Genomic DNA, 16,538 nt, shown 5'->3' on the forward strand with positions numbered 1-16,538 from the left:
CATGTAGCCAAATCACAGCACAGAATGCAGTATCGCATATTTGATTATAAAAATGATAGAGAAAACTCATCAGTGAATGTTACAAAAAAAGGGATATTCTCTGGCCTTTCATTTAAAAAATTGTCTTTTCTATGATGGAGACTGTAAATATTTAGGATGCCACGATTTAAGTCATGTTATGGTAATGAAGCCTGGGAGATGTGTCTGCAGGTGCAGAGTTGGCTTAGGACTTAGAAGCATTCCCTGCTTTCCCACAGGACCCAGATTCATTTCCCTACACCTATATTAGGCAGCTCACAGCTGACTATAACTGCAGGTCAAGGAAACCCAATGCTATCTTCTGGCTTCTGGGAGCATTTCCTATGCCTTGTGCATATACAGACAAGGATGCACACACACATACACAAAAATATGTATAAATAAAGATAAATACACTTATAAAAAGTCAGTGAGCTCTGTTAAGATTAACTGGAATGATTTGAATTTAAGATCCTATTGGTATGGAGTACAGGTGTAGTTCAGTTGGTAATGTTCACCAGAGAGTGTTTATCACAAATGATGGGATAAATACACTGGCATTCACAATTCTCGAGGAAATGTTAAAAAAAATTTAGACCACTAGAAGTGGATTTGAAAGTAACTGTTCCCAGCCATGGATCAATCTGGAGCTGTATAACCATCTTTTGTTGGTGTCATCATTTAGTGTCATGGGTTTCAACCATTCCCTTTGTTTCCTCTTGGATTTTTTTCTCTGCACTTTAGTATTCCCTTACATGGAGTTCTGGTATTGGAAATATTAGGGAAGGTATTCTATGACATCGTAGCAATCAGCCAGAAATATTTGCAGATTATGTCTCATTTGATTGTATAAAACATGTAGGGAATTATATGGGTCTAGTTTCAACATCTGGATTGACATTCCTAGTTCCTTCTATTTCCAGAATGTCACTAAAATATTTAATAAATTATTGTCCCAAAATAGTTTTCTATATCACATGACAGAATCTCTGTTCATCATATTCTCTGCAACAAATCCATTTAGAAAAATAGACTGCTGAGATAAATACCTGTCTTCCATCAATAGTGATCTTTAATTGGGGGAGAAAACATGTCCATTTAAGCCAGTGGAATGCTATGCTTTAGAAAGGTTCAGAAATTTATTACCATGGCTTTTCTTTGGTATTGAGATGCTCAAATAGTGGAGATTCTTGGAAGTACACACGTTTTTCTTCCTCCTCCTATTCCTTCCAGTGTTTTAGCTGAAGAATGTATGTGTGCTTGACTTCACATTATCTGGTTCAAAATTGTGATGTTCTACACTTTTCTCTAACACTAAGATCTGAAAGGAGGTTTTCAGCCTCCCTTTAGTGTGGGATTTTTGTTTCATTCTATATATTTAGCATGGGTAATAGTTACCCATCTGTTTTACAATACACAGCACTATCATTAAAACAACTTTCTCTTGTATTATTGCTAGATATGTCTTCATTTGCTCACTGTATAGGTTTGACTGAATGTACTGAAGAATCAGGGTGTTTACCAGAGGAGAAAACATGGCCTCTTCTTTTCTTCCTGTTTTCTTTTCCTGTTTGTTCCACCTTTTTACTGAAGCTATGTCACAGAGCATAGCTAGGTAATGCTAGCAGCAGCTTTAGCTGTGATCCCATTTCTCAGACAACCAATAGAGTATCACTGAAGAGGACAATATTAAACTCACTAAGAAGAAGTAAATTTGATCTCTGTTTACTTAGGTAAATTTTAAAAAATTACATGTGCAACCTGGTGATGGTTCAATGGATAAAAGAGCTTGAAGTGAGACGAGGACCTGAATTCAAATTGCCAGCACCCACGACACCACTACTACTATTCCTTCTTAAAAGGCAGTCAGCGTACAGGTAACATTATATGACTTCAGCAGGTTATATTTTGGAATTCATGTGTGTATACATGTATGCATGCAGTAACAATTAATGAAAAAAATAGGCCATGAATTTGGAGGAGAGAAGAGAGGGGTATGTGGGAGGGTTTGTCGGGAAGAAAGTGAAGAGAGAAATGTTGTGATTATATTTCAATGTCAAAGATAAAAAATAAACAGCAATGAAAAACAAACATGTACTGTTACCCTAGCTTTGGAGACTAGAGACTGGAAAAGGATACCGTTTCCTTGCTGGCCAGTTAGTCTGGACAAAGCAGTGAGAGAGCCTGTCTCAACCACTGAGTAGCAGAGTGATAGAAAAGAAGACACACAGGCTATCCTCTGACCTCTGCATGGCATGTGCATGCTTGTGAGACGCCCATGTGCATATATGCAAACACTGCAAAGTTAAAGACTATCTAGATGAAATAGACAAAATAGTTTAAAAGGATAAAGTCGTTCCTAAAGTCAGTCAGTGTGTGTCTCTGTCTCTCTGTGTCTCTGTCTGTCTCTGTCTCTCTCTCTTGCTGTCTCTGTCTCTCACTCTCTCTTTCTCTGTACTATGAGACAGAGCTTCACTCTCTAAACCAGACTGGCCTACAGCTCAATATGCAGCACATGCTGACCTTGACCTTGAACAGTCTTCAGTCCTCTGACCTAGGTCTTTTACATATTGGGATTGCAGATTTGAGCTACCACACCTAGCTTCTTTTTCTTTTGATAGGACTGGGTAGCTGTATACTACTATCAAAATAATGTGTGTAGAAAATTTGCCTTTCTTCCATTGTACTAGGTCATAAAATTACCAATGATGGGAAAGAACTAAAGATCTAGTATCCTGTAAAAGTAGCTTTGTTACTCTGAATTGTACCGGTTAACTTTAAATAGAATTCTCAAAGTAATAGGATGAGATCAGATACTCCAAATGCAGATGGGATTAGAAGTTTTTTTTCTGGTGAGAAGGAACTAATGGCTGTTAAAGTGTATGACACTCTTGAGATTATAACCAAGTACCTGCCTCAAGAGACGATTCTTGTTCTTTCGGACACTCCTTGCAAATCCTCAGCACTATCCCTTACAGACAACAATTCCATTGTAAGAGTGACTTGTTATTCACACACCCACAATAGGCTAGATTAACAAAATCTGGTGTACCTCAGTTAATTTTATTAGATACTAAAGTTGACTTCCTTATCTTTTTCATTTTAGTCAGAAGGTCAGTGACAAAACAGTTTTGATGTGCCATGCTGTGAATGTGCTGTTCCTTAAAGTCTGTAGGTGGTTATCACACAGGCTAGTTTGCCTTTACCTGAAGGCAGGCCCTGTCTATGGACAAATATGCCCTTTCTTCTTGAGAGTGAGGCTTTGGGAAGGATATACCTGCAGCTGAGTGGAGAGAGAGGAAGACATTGTTGAGAAGAGAAACAGACATTACATTGATACTGGAATCAAATCCACCTATTCCTCTCTTTTCACACAGCCAAAGCAATGAAGGTGTCCGATTCAATCTGTTTAGATGGCCCTTACCTGTGCTTCATTACCAATATTTATTTTTTGAAAATTTTATGATTCTGAAGTTCAACTCTTTAAAACTAAGAAAACTGTTACTCCTCTTTCCTTTTATTTTTATTTTTTTGAATCAGTGGACCTATGGCTCCTTTCCTCTGATGGCACTTTTGGATTCTCTCAAATATTTACTTTAACTTTAGTCGTAAGAAAGAGGTGAGTGCAAAACATGGAAAGGAAAATCTGACAGGAGACTCAGTATTTTTCTAGATGTTGAGAGTTTCCCCTGAAGATAAAAAGTAAAACAAGAGGAGGAAAAATATTTAACCAGTAAACTTCATTTACATCCCTGTTTATTTTTGAAGTGTGTAGCCCAGGCTGCCCTTAAAATTGTTATGCTACCGAGGCAGCTTGTGATTTATCTGCTACAACCTCAAATGTAGCCAGGATTACAGATGCAAGTGACCACACCCAGCAAAGAAAATGATATTCATTAGGTGTGATACATAAATTTTGACAGATTAGATAATACTATGACATAAGCAAACAAACAATAGTAGTCATGTTACATACGGGAATAATACACCCACTTCACAACATAGTTCATGAAAATAAATCACAATATCCTGAAATGTAATGATATGCAACAAGATATATACATACATACATTATAACATGCCATTGCAGTTTTATTGTGATGATGACTTGGAAATAGAAAAGTCAAGTAAAGAGTAAGTTAGTGTCATTCTTGGATAACTTTACTTTTTACTCTCAAGAAGAAAGACATTTCTGTAGAATGATTCCATGGTCACATGACCCCACAGAGCTATACCTCTATATGAGAGCACGGTTAAAAACAAATGAATACATAAAGCTTTAGGATACAGGCATCTATCCCTGGTTCCAACTCCACTAGCACATTTGTGAATATGGACAGAGAATCCAAATGTACTAATACTGTTGCCCTGTATACAAAAGCAATTGTGCTGAGAACTACCTCTTCAAGATGCCTGTTTCTGTGGGGGTTTGAATTAACGTAGAACCTTCTGAGGCACAAACAATTGTGAGTTCTTTCTTCTTCTACTCTCTGTTTGCGTATCATAGATAGACTCATTTCATTAGGAATTCTTAATATGTTTTAATTGTATCTTACAGGTTAGATCTGTCTTTCCAGAAAATGATTTTCATAGTTTTCCTAATGAACTGTCATCAATCTAGAGGTTAAGGAAGAATACACTATTGTGTTTTGTATTAAACTCCTTTAGGTCCTGTCTTAGGCAGCTAAAGACAGTGAAGGAAAGAAACAAACTAACAGGAAATATATTTGCTGGTCTCATGAGGTTCAAGAGTACAGACCTATCAGTTCAGATTTCTTAGAAAAGTCAATTCATCCCTTACTCTCTCCCATACATAAAATGGATATCTTAGCCCTTACACTTGGTAACTCTATAAAATTTTCCATTCTTCTGTATGTAAAACACCATTAAATATTACATGTTTGCAAGGTATTTATTTTTAATAACACAGAGGTTGAATATATAAATCAGCAGTTGTGAAGTCTTCACACATATTTCCACAGGTTTATATTCTAGTGGGATAAGATTAAACTGGGTTTTTTGGAGCCTGGTTTTCTTTTATTTGGTGATCTTTAGAAGAGCTTTTATTTTTCCTCAAGTAAAACAATTTCTCAAAGATACATTTCAGAAGTGTTCGGGTATTTCTCTGTGGAGCATTCTTATAAGGACACGTTTTTACATTCTTTTGTACTATTGTCGTGTGGCTCGCTGCTGGAAGACTCAGCTGATTTCATTTAGATTGCCTATCTGCTGGCTGCAGAACCTCCAAGTACAAAAAGGACTAGGTCCTTTTGTCACCCAGAAGGTTCCAAGGGAATGCAACAGTGCAGAAGAGAGGAAGACCAAAGAAAGGAGTAAGCAGAATCAAAGATAACAAATTTAAATTTCAAGGAGACTAAACCCTTTGTAAGAATCAGGAAGGGACCTATTCAGGGTTGGCCTCCATTATGTGGCTGAAGGAAAATTAAGGTATTCACCAATATCCAAAATTTACTTTAAGTTTAATTATAGGTTAGTCAGTTTTTCCAGGAATCTGTATGCTGCTGGGAAGGGCACGGCATTGCCCACAATTCCTCCATAGAACTTTTCCCTGTAGCTCATTTTCTGTTTGCCTATTTCTTTCTAGTGTGTTGTATATGATTTGGGCACAGATTTATAGATTACAATTGATTTGGGCTCAAGAATCCAACGTTATCAGTAACATTTAAATTATAATTTTGCAGGTAAATATAACCCTCCCCGCAAATCCCAAGTTGAACCAGACAAATTGCAAAAAATCAATATACCATCTGTATTTTTGAACATGATGCTTAAGTTTTTTCTGCCTCTTCTGTTCCAGTTAAAGTAGTACTGTGGTGAGCCACTAAATAATACTGCACAGAGCACACAAATGCCAGGTCTGGGCAAGAACCACCTTGTAAATTGAAACCATAGGCTTTTTCCAAAAGCTGGTTTGAGCTGTCAAAAGGATAATTATGTGTTAGTTCCACAGGAATTGAAGAAGGACTGGCATTCATTTTTTTCTATTTTAAATCTAAAAATGTTGTGAATGACAATCACCATCTTGCTACATCAACTAAAAATCCAATTGTTATTTGTAGTGCATTTACTCCAAGAGAAGGGGGTGGGGCAGGAAGAAAAGTGGGGAGCTACACTCTTCCAATTGTGAAATCCAAAGCAAAACCCTTTAACACATGGAATATTTCCAACAAACTCAGCCATATGAAGTTTCTTCTCTCCCTCTGTAGCCTGTTTTCCTTGGCATTCAGCCACTAGAAATTAAGATCCAGTTTCCTTGGCAACGAGAACGGTGCACACATCCTCACAAGCTCTCCCTCATCCAGATTGTTAGCTATACAAATAAAGTTTCACAAAGAGATTGCCTCAGAATAAAAGAATAAAAGAAAGACTGTTCCCATCTATTGTGACAGGCCTTAAGGTATTATTCACAGTACCTCCAATTGGACAATGTGTTTTTGTGATGAACTGAATTACCTTAGATTGGTTTCCCACATTTCTTTGTGATTGGGGTAGCAGAATAAGCTTTTATACTCTGTTTAATTCCCTCCTCAGTTCCATTAGCATCAATCCCGTTTCTCTCTAGTTTGTTTTAAGGGAAATTTACCTGTTAAGTTGCCATGTTAACTTTTAAGGAACCATTTTCAACTGGAATTTTAAGTTTATCTCAAAGCTTTCAAGACTAAATTGAAGTTTTTGTTTATCTCTTTTTTCTAATTTTTCCATGATATGTACATAAGGAAAAAATAATATTATCGATAATGTACATTAATTACTTGTGGCTGTAATACTGTAAATTTGAGGTGACGGCTGTACTGGGCTTATTTATTAGTTGCTTTACCCAATGCATTTGCCCATATTTTTGTGTTGAAAGTTAACTGAGGTGGTTCATTTCCCACTTACTCGAGACAGGCTGATAAGTGTATGTTAGCTTGATAAGTGTGGAAGCCACTGTAATTTTTAACCCAGAAGGATCAGTCAGCTAAGTTGATGTTACAGGCCTTAGATCTCAGTTTCTTCACATTTAAACTCATGTTTTCTGTATTCTTTCTCATTAGATTTGGGGTTTTATTACTCCAAGGTACTATAAAGTGGTTCTAGTGGTTGCTGTCCAGGTTGCTGAAACTCTTTCATCTTCCCATGGCTCCTTTTTCAATAGTCAGACTTTGCCAGTATCTGTTTAGTCTGTGCTCTGCAGCTATCACAAAATGGAGAACAAGGGAGCCTCTTCTAAAGATGGTGGGGGTAATTTTCTATTTTTCAGTTCATTTATTATTTATTTAATACATAATATTGCATTATTGCTAGAGGTATTCTCAATGTGTTGACAGAATCTTCATGATGCATTGTAGTGCATTTCCAAAAACTCAGCATAAATGACACTGATGAGATCTGTGGTTTTATAGTTAAGACTGAATGAGCATATACCTGTTTAGCTGTTGTGCAATTAGAACGTATGTCTATTTTACTCATTTGAGAAAATAATCAGTAACCAGAGCTTCTAAAACAAATCAGTCAGCTAATACTCACTCTAACTCTTTCTCAATACCATCACAAAATTGGATGCATGTTTTAATGCTGCACTGTTAGAAGGGTCTCCTGGTGCTTACCAATGCAAGAGTGCATTTGTAAATTCATCATTACGTTTTTGAAAATGCTTAAAGTTTGAAGAAAAACAGAAACATGTTGATGCATTACAGAAGGCCTATATCAGTCATCTAACATGCTATTCATTTAGAACGAAAAGATACAGCCAGGCATCCGTGCACAGTCATTAGCCTTGCCTATTTTACTCTATCCCACTCTTTGTCTTCACTCTGGGTGTTTCAGTGTTGTTATAGATTTACTCAGCCTGATCTTACTAATAAACATTATGCCCTCACATTCATATCCCATGACTTCTTCCAAAATAATGTATCTTTCCCCACTGTAAAACTTCAAGGCTCTGCATGTCTCTATTGTGATTCTGTCATCTATTTTTTAATAAGGAGGGGATACATTTTTACAGCAATTAACTGGATGAACGTTATGTTAAGTTGGCTGTACTATGATAATCATCCATCCTCCCCTTTCCCAGTACATTTTAAACTCTTTTGGGGAAAGGGTAGACATATTTGCTGAATTAATAGATGATCAGAAGAACAATTACTCTGAGCTAGCAAAATCTCCTCTGCTTATTCTCATCCTAAAATATGAACAGCTGGCCAGAGTTTAAAGTTCCCTAGAGTAATTATTTTCTGTGTAATTCATTTAAAGGCATATAAGAACTGATGATGTCAGTCTATTTTATTTTCACTTTTTGTGGCATGGAGTTAAAGATGGCACATAGGCCCAACACCATGGATCAATTAGTAAAGAGCTTGCTGTGCAGGCCTGAGTTTGATTCTCAGAACTGGTGCACAGGTAGAGAGAAGTGATTGTAAACAGTTGTCCTCTGACCTCCATGATAGCATCGCAGGTGAATTCCCAACACACACATACCATACAATAATGGTAATAATAACAACAATAGTAATAATGATGATGATGGTAATAATAACAATAAATGGTTTTGAAGATAACAAGTAGATTTAACCCTTTCTTAGGCTTGCTTTGAGGCTGATACCCACACCTTAGCTTCTTTACTTTGGCACACCTTTCTGAGACTACACCTCATGTACAAAACAAGTGAAAAACATTGATGATGGGATGGGGTACTTAAGTTAAATAGTAAATAAATAACAATGTGCCCAAGTTGGAGGCAGATACAAAAATTAAAAAGGGTTATTAGTTTTCGTCCTTTGAGAGCCTTGCTGCTGGGAACAAACAATCCCATTTTGTATTCTGTTTTACTATTGTCTTTTCCAGCTCTCACCAGCCTAGCAGGTAAAGCAGTGCAAAGCCTGGGCCTCCGACTGTTACCTTCCTGCAAGAGTCTAGCTAGTTTACTTCCCTGCTCTTTGTTGGATTGGATATCAGCATTAGAAGTTTCTAGGTGAGATGAAGGTGCCAAGGAGTGAGCACAAAAGATCAGTAGTCCGTGTAAGAGGAAAGAGATTTTGACTTTGGCTTCACTTCTTACATGGAAGTGTACCAATGGATTGAATTGTTACATCAAGTGCGACATGCTCTTTCATAGTTGTAGTCCTACATCCTCCTGCAGAGTCTTCAGAAGTAAGTTTCTTTCTGAGAGAGAGATAGCTCATACCCCCGTCCTCCTGGCTTTTTTAGGGAAATGACCTAATTATGACCTTTAAAGGAACCTCATAGTTGGCATTCCCTTTCAAAGATGGTACTGGGGATTGAGCCACTAGGTATAACTGCTGTGAGAGAGAATTCAGAATCAAGTGCAAAGGGAAGGGTAATTTGGGGAAAGCTCAGCCCTGTCTATCCCCATCTGAGCAAGGCTCTGGCAATGTCACTGACTCTTTGCTCCCATCTGAGTATCAGTGAACTCACACTGCTCTTATTCTCATATCTGTGTTCACTTCAAAACATCTCTTACTCTTACAGACTATACTTTAGACCTTGCCATTCAGTGTCCTGAAACATGAAGTGGGGTTCTAAAATTATTTCCTTTTTTTCGAAAGGATAAGTGTAAGAGAGATTGCAGTAGCTTTGATGACTTACCATTTCCCCCACCCCCAAAAATAGACAAGTAGAAAAGTTTATGATGTTTCATGTATCAAGGAGAAAAACTACACAGCATCCTTTAAATGAAGGATTAATGAGGTCCAGCAAAGTGACTGACAAATTTAACAAGTGAAACTTCGTTGGTGAATTAGCACTGGCCTGTTTGCTTTGGTCACTGTGATTAGAAAAGTTCTACCATTATACACTTTTCTCTAAACCCTAAGAAACACTATTTTCTATAGTTTTTGGAGTTAAAATGATATGCATAGGAAGTAAAGACATAGGAATTACAGAAACAATTATGTGTGATGTGGTGTGATGGCCCCAAAACATGAAAAGTGAAAAGAATCATAGAATTTCAGAGGTGGAACAGACCTTAAATTACAAAGCCACATTCTTTGTCAACAGGAAAGACTAAGACATGAAATAGCTGTTCTTAAGGCAATGGATAGCATGGTGATTTTTAAAGTGTTCTGAAGTGTCATTGTGACTTTTATATTAGTCATTGTGACAAGTCATGAGGACAAAATTGTGAACAAAGTAAACATGATTTCCATTCTCATAAAAGTCTGACTGTTAGGAGGGAACCCTCAATCATACAAATATACAGAAGGTCCAAGTGTCTTAAGTGACAATAAGTAAACATGTAAGAGAAGAATTAGAAAACAAAGAAACTTTAGAAGAGTGAAGAGAGATTTAAAGAATCACAATTGATAGTCATTAGGATTAAGGAATAGAGGAGAAATGTATAGAGAATTCTAAATAATGATGATAATAATATTATAGTTATAATAACATACATACATATATATACATACATATATACATACATACATACCATGGAAATACCGTGAAAAACCTCTGAGTAGTAAGTAGTTGAAGAAGCAAGAGGAAGGAATACTGTGTAGAAGAGAAATATTTTCATATGGACAATAAATCTCCATTTATCTTAATTGATTTAATTCTCTCAGTATCCCTAGAGAGAAAGGCACCTTTTTTTTCTCCAGTTTGCAGATAATGAAAGCAAGCTTGGGTTGTTCAAATAACTAGAGAGATCATCAGAGTTAATAAGCACAACTATGTGATTGTCACATCTAAGAACATACTCTGGACCTTCTAGAGATAGAAGGCGGAGGGCTGACTGGGAGATGAATGAATTGAAGCAAATGAATTGAAGACTTGAGTATTAATTGGAATGTGCACATCACAATGGCAATTTTCTTGAACTGAAGTAGATGTTTTCCTCCTCCTTATGCTTTTGTTTTAGAGTCATTATTTTTAAATAATTTCTACTTATTCCTTGAAATTTTCATATAAATGTACAATATATTTAGATCATTATCTAAATACCATCGCCCCATAACTCCCTGGTTTTTCTCTCTCCAAATTCTCTGTTCTATTTTTTAGTGTTATTATTATTAACTCCAGAATCCAATTAGTGTTCACCATACCACACTGGCTATGCACTGGAGCATGGGCACCCTACCACAGCCATAAACCCAAAAGACAGTAACTCCCCCTCCCTCAGTGCTATCAACCACCAATAGCTACTGTGAAAGGGTGGGGGCCTTAAGAATCATACCCCAGTGTGTTTGGAATTTTCACTGCCTTGATTTTGTGCATGTGCTGTGCAGGAACCATGTGATGTCCAGAAGGCATTGCACACCTTCCTTCATATCCTCTGGGTTTTACAAATGTCTCCTGCCCACCAATCCTTGATGTTCTGTGCACCCTCCATGGGAGGAAGTTGATGTGCATCATTTATCTATACCTGCGTACTCACAGTAACCTCATGTCCGCAGTTTGACCAGTTGTGGAGTGTGCATTACCATCATGCCCTACGGGAGACAAAAAGACAAAAACAAATGGACAAACAAACAACCCTTTCTGACCAAGGCTGAGAAGGGAACAACCTTATGTGGATAAATAGATACTTAAAAAACTACTATTAGGTTCCTATCAAGAGTCTATGATCTCCATAGTTACAGGGTTTGGCCAGGTTTACAGTAGCAGGCATTAAGCTCTTCCATGAAGCACACATCAAATCAAATAAAAAAGCAGCCAATTGTCACTATAAGCATCAGGTTACTATTGCACCAATGGGCATATCTTGCCTAGGAGGTCAATATTGTAACATGGAAGGTCCAGAATTGAATGAGACAATTGAAGTCTTTTGTCCCCCAGCAGCATGTGTAGCTTTCCAGATATGGAAGCTAGCCAGTAGGTAGAGAACTCCCTGATAAGTGTGGGTTTTATTTACTGATCTCCCGCAATCGCAGAGTGTGGTGTCTTCAGCAATGAAGTCACCATTTACTGTGACCAATAAAGAACAATGGCAATACTCAGTGCTGTTTCAAGTGACCCCGAGATCTCTCTAATTAATAACTTGTAGGGAGGTATCTTGTGTCTAGCACTAAAACTTTGATTTAATAATCCATATCTTCTATGGGCTGTTCTCTATTCATGCATGGTACCTCTGATCAAATTCCTTTTTATATGCTATATTTTTAATTGCCTTACAAACTGGTCGATTTCCATAAAGTTTCTTCCTGTACCCTAATTTCCATTTTCATTCCTTCATGGTATTTCCTATAAATATATGAGTAGAAGTGATAGAAAATTACATTTAAAAAGTGTTAACATTTAAAGATTATTTTTATTATTATATGTGAATGAGTGTTCCACCTGCATTTTCTATGTGTGTGCTCTATGCAAACCTGTATCCTGTGGAGGCCAAAATAGGATGTTCAGTCTCCTGAAACTGGGGTTACTGATGTCTATGAGCTGCTTGTCTTGGGTGCTGAGAACCAAACCTGGGTCCTTTATAACTGCAGCCAGTGCTCTTAACTGGTGAACCATCTCTCCAACCCTGAAAATGTTGAAATTTAGAGTAAAAAATGATTGTCAGCATTGCATAGTGTGTCTTTTTGTCTACCATGGGACACAATTTCTAAAGATTTCTTTAAAAACTAACGTGATATTTCCTTTGAAATCAGCTTTTTATGCTTCCATAAAAAAGACACCTCTTATTAGGTAGTTTAAATAACCTGTAAGTTCTATAGTCCAGGAGCAGGATTCCAGCTAGTCTGATTTCTAGTGAAGACAGTACTCCTTTGTGCATGGCTACCTCTATTACTCTCTCATGGCCTTCTTAGTGTAGCTACAGAAAGCATACAAGAAACTATTCATCTGCAAAGGGCACCAACAATATCGGCCTAGTACTTCTCCCTCATTAACAGAATTTAACTTATTCACTTCTTTAAAGTCTTGTAGCCAACGAAGTACATGCTCATTGGATTTCATACAGGGTTTCAGTATATGAGCTCAGAGAAACACAACTGAGCATATGGGACTTTGATTTGGTTTTCCCTGCATTTATTCACCATATTAAATGATCTAAATAGCAGTTACTGCTACTTGATGTTTTTGATTCGTTTATTTCTGTTTCTCATTACTATAATTTTTCTTCTCAGACTACACAGTCGTCTTTTGTAGAGCACTTCATTGTCGTAGCTCACTCAGTGCCTAGAACAGTTCCTAACACAAATAGGGCACCAGGGGACACATGCTGAAGGAGGAGAGCAGCAATTTTCCTCTCATATATTCTGAGAGCTTCCCTGGAGAGCGCATTTTCTGAGCACTTCCTAATAGTGAGACTTCTCATCAAGACAAGAAAAACTAACCCCCCCCCGCCCCCCAGTGTTTTGGAACCATCCCGGAGAAGAGCAAAAGCAGAGGAGTATTTCTGTCCTCAGCTGTTCATGCATATTCTTCCTTTCTCTCTAGTTATCTATAACTGTCTACCCAGAGAATAAAGTGTGTCAGTCTGACTTCCTAACACTAATTGCAATCAGGTTGCAATGATGAGTGATTCTGGGCCCCTGTGTTCAGATGACGTGCATGTGGTAGGCTGATCAATGCCTAAATGGAGATGTTTTCAATTCCTAGTGAGCTCAGCAATTAAAAATCTCTTATTCATACATGAATTTGCATGTATGTGTATGCGGTAGGCATACCTTGTATTTGTCATCATCTACATCTTCAATCCTTTGCATATTCAAGAGAGTTAAAGTAGAAATTTCCTACTTTTGTTAGTCCTTTTTCAACACTGTGATAAAATAGCAAGCAAATAAACTTAAAGAAAAGTTTCCTGTGGTGTGTTCTTCCTTAATGAAGATCACCTTTCCTGTTTGCAGCCTTTGTTAGTTACCTATGCTGCTTCATGTAAGGCTGGGGCTTCGTGGACTTCTCCCATCAATTTCGGCATACCCATTGGTTTCATCCTTGTTCAGTTCACAATTTGGGGTAATCGCTTTGGTGAAACTATGGGCATTGCTTCTAATATTACTAGAAGAAACAATCTCAAAACAAACTCCCTGATTCTCTGGATCTTACAATCTTTCTGCCACAGCTCTGCAATGCCTCCTGACCATTAGGTACAGGGGTGTTTGGAAGGTGTATTCATGGGGACTGGACTCCAAAGAGCTATTTTCATAAGTTGTGGTTTTTTGTGGTACCAAGCTGTCAACCCTATAAGCACACATATAAGTAACATTGTACAGACTGAGTAGGAATATACATGTATGTGTATATATGTGTGCAGTTACAATAAAAAAGAGCCCATAAATTTGAAGGAGGGTGGGGAGAAGTTTATCGATGGCTTTGATGGAGGAAAAAGATCGAAAAATTCTAGAATTATACTACAATTTCAAAAATAGAAGTAAGTAAACTATTGATTCTGGTCCACAGTTTGAAAGGGTTCTGTCCATGGTCTCTTGGGACCAACTGCCATGACTCTGTAGCAAGCAGAATGTGACTGTGGGGAGGTTATAACAGAATAGAAATTTTATGACAGTTGGCAATGTAAGGAGAGAAAGAAAATGAGAGGAAGGAAGGCAGAGAGTTGCAGAGGGAGAAGAGAAGGTGACCAGAAAAGGGAAGAAGAGTATGGGGACAATGTAAACTCTCCAAAGATTCCTTTCCAGTGATGTACTTCCTAAAAGCTCATTCAACTATGAGCAGTCACACTAGTAGGTTAATCCAGTGATAAAGTTCAATACCCGTGATCTAATCTCCTCTTAGTAGTGCCATCGACTGGGAAACAGACTTTCAATACATGAACCTCTCTAGTGACTCTTCATATCCAAACCATAACAACATTGTGCTACAGCAGTAACAGCTTTCTCATTTTAATTCTCTGTTTGCATCTATCAATCAATTTTTCATTGTATAACATGTAAGCACACAGCCTGGATCGAAACAGCAATTGTTTATTAGTCAGCCATCTTCATTTGCCTCAAGTAATGGTTCTTCTTCTGAGCTTCGCTGAGCTCACTTATGCATCTGAGGTCAGGCGATCATCTGTTTGGCAACTGTGCTCCTTGATATGATTGGTTGTTACAGTGGGATCAATGCAAGCAGCATTGTATCATCACCCAGAAAACAAATCAGGGCTTGTTCATAGGACATCTCAGAGTCTATAAACAATGAGGTAAAGCAGAATGCCCAGATCAGGAACTTACAAATAATAATGCAGATGCCATTGTCTAAAAGAAGCCACAGCTGAGTCAATTAAAGAGATGGATAAATAGATTCACACCACCCATATACTGTTTCCTACTCTTACTTTTTTTTAATACACTTGTGTTATGTATCCAAGGCTACCTACCAATCCTCCAATCCATAATTCCAAGAGTTGTGAGAGTACAGATGTAATCAAATAAGATGAATATACTGTGGATCCTCCAGAATCCACAAACCAGCTTGCATGCTCAAACGAGTTCCAGAAAAAAAATCCTCTGAAATATGACAGTACTCCAACAATTCCTTGCCCCAAACTCACTTCCATGGTTAAATGCTAACTAATCCTGACACTTTGTAGAGGTATGTCTGTTCATTATTCTGTGTTCTGTTTTTTAAGCATTCATACTCAATTAAAATTATTTTGAATAAACACTTGGAAATAGTCTTTTTAATATTTTTGCCAGGTTTATGAGTGATAAGTGGGATCAAGTTGAACGCCTCTGTTAACTCAGAATGCCCAGTTTATCACTGAGGCCATGGGCTCTATGTGTCTATCAGTTCTGCATTGAACTAATCTTTATGCTACTCAATTACACACAGACACACACACACACACACACTCACATACACGCGCGTGCATGCATGCACACACACACATGCACGCATGCACACACGCACACACACAAAGAATCAGCAATCAACAATCCTGTTGCCTTCCCACATACAGTCTCCCACACAAATCCTTGTTATGAAACAAATTAAACACATACAGCATATTTTTAAAAATTGCTGATCTGTTTCTTCTCTTGCCTGTCTGTAACATCTAGCAAAGGTTCTTCTGCTTCAGGCAAGTTTCAGTTTGAGGAAATAAAGATCTCAAAAGATCTCATAAATGAATTCTCCTTCTACCTCATTCCTGCCAGCAAGGGATCCCCTTCTCTGCCATGTGTTTTTCAATCAGAATTAATACTTGGATTTAAAGTATTATGCTATTTCCACAACAACCATCCAAGCCACCAGTTTCCCTGATGGCTGTTTTGATCTATCTTTCAAGCGTATATACTGTTTAAAATTGATAGCTGTCTTTTCCCTAAACCCCACCAGAAATATTTTACAGGAAAAAAAATGCATCTCTTCCCAGGCTTTCACTAAGCTGATTTTAATTGGCTGGTCCAGTCCAGGGACAGAGCAGAACAGTTGTGATGCTGGCAAGGCTTCTGTGGCAACCCACGAAAGCATTGAAAGCCCTCAGTGGGAAGGATTAAGGTGAACTGGAGGCAAAGCTGATGGAAAATTGGAAAGCCGGAGCTTCTATTTGTCATACCAGTCTACAGTGTCATGTTCACTAGGGTTTGTATTCCTGGTGCATATGCCCAAATGTCAAAATA

General features: G+C 37.7%; 1 protein-coding gene across 4 annotated transcripts in view; it reads left to right on the top strand.

Moving 5' to 3' along the window:
- Lingo2 (leucine rich repeat and Ig domain containing 2) overlaps window positions 1-16,538 on the top strand; it is a 1,146,222-nt gene that overhangs the window by 965,124 nt on the left and 164,560 nt on the right. For 3 of the 4 annotated variants that reach the window (XM_040740264.1, XM_040740277.1, XM_040740262.1), the window contains one exon: window positions 1,752-1,895. The exons of the other annotated variant lie outside the window; for it this stretch is intronic. The gene's annotated coding sequence lies outside the window, so the exon portion shown is untranslated. The remainder of the gene's footprint in view (window positions 1-1,751; window positions 1,896-16,538) is intronic. 4 annotated transcript variants of the gene reach the window in all.

Source organism: Mesocricetus auratus, unplaced genomic scaffold, assembly GCF_017639785.1.
Source record: "Mesocricetus auratus isolate SY011 unplaced genomic scaffold, BCM_Maur_2.0 Super-Scaffold_6730, whole genome shotgun sequence".
Lineage (NCBI taxonomy): Eukaryota > Metazoa > Chordata > Mammalia > Rodentia > Cricetidae > Mesocricetus > Mesocricetus auratus.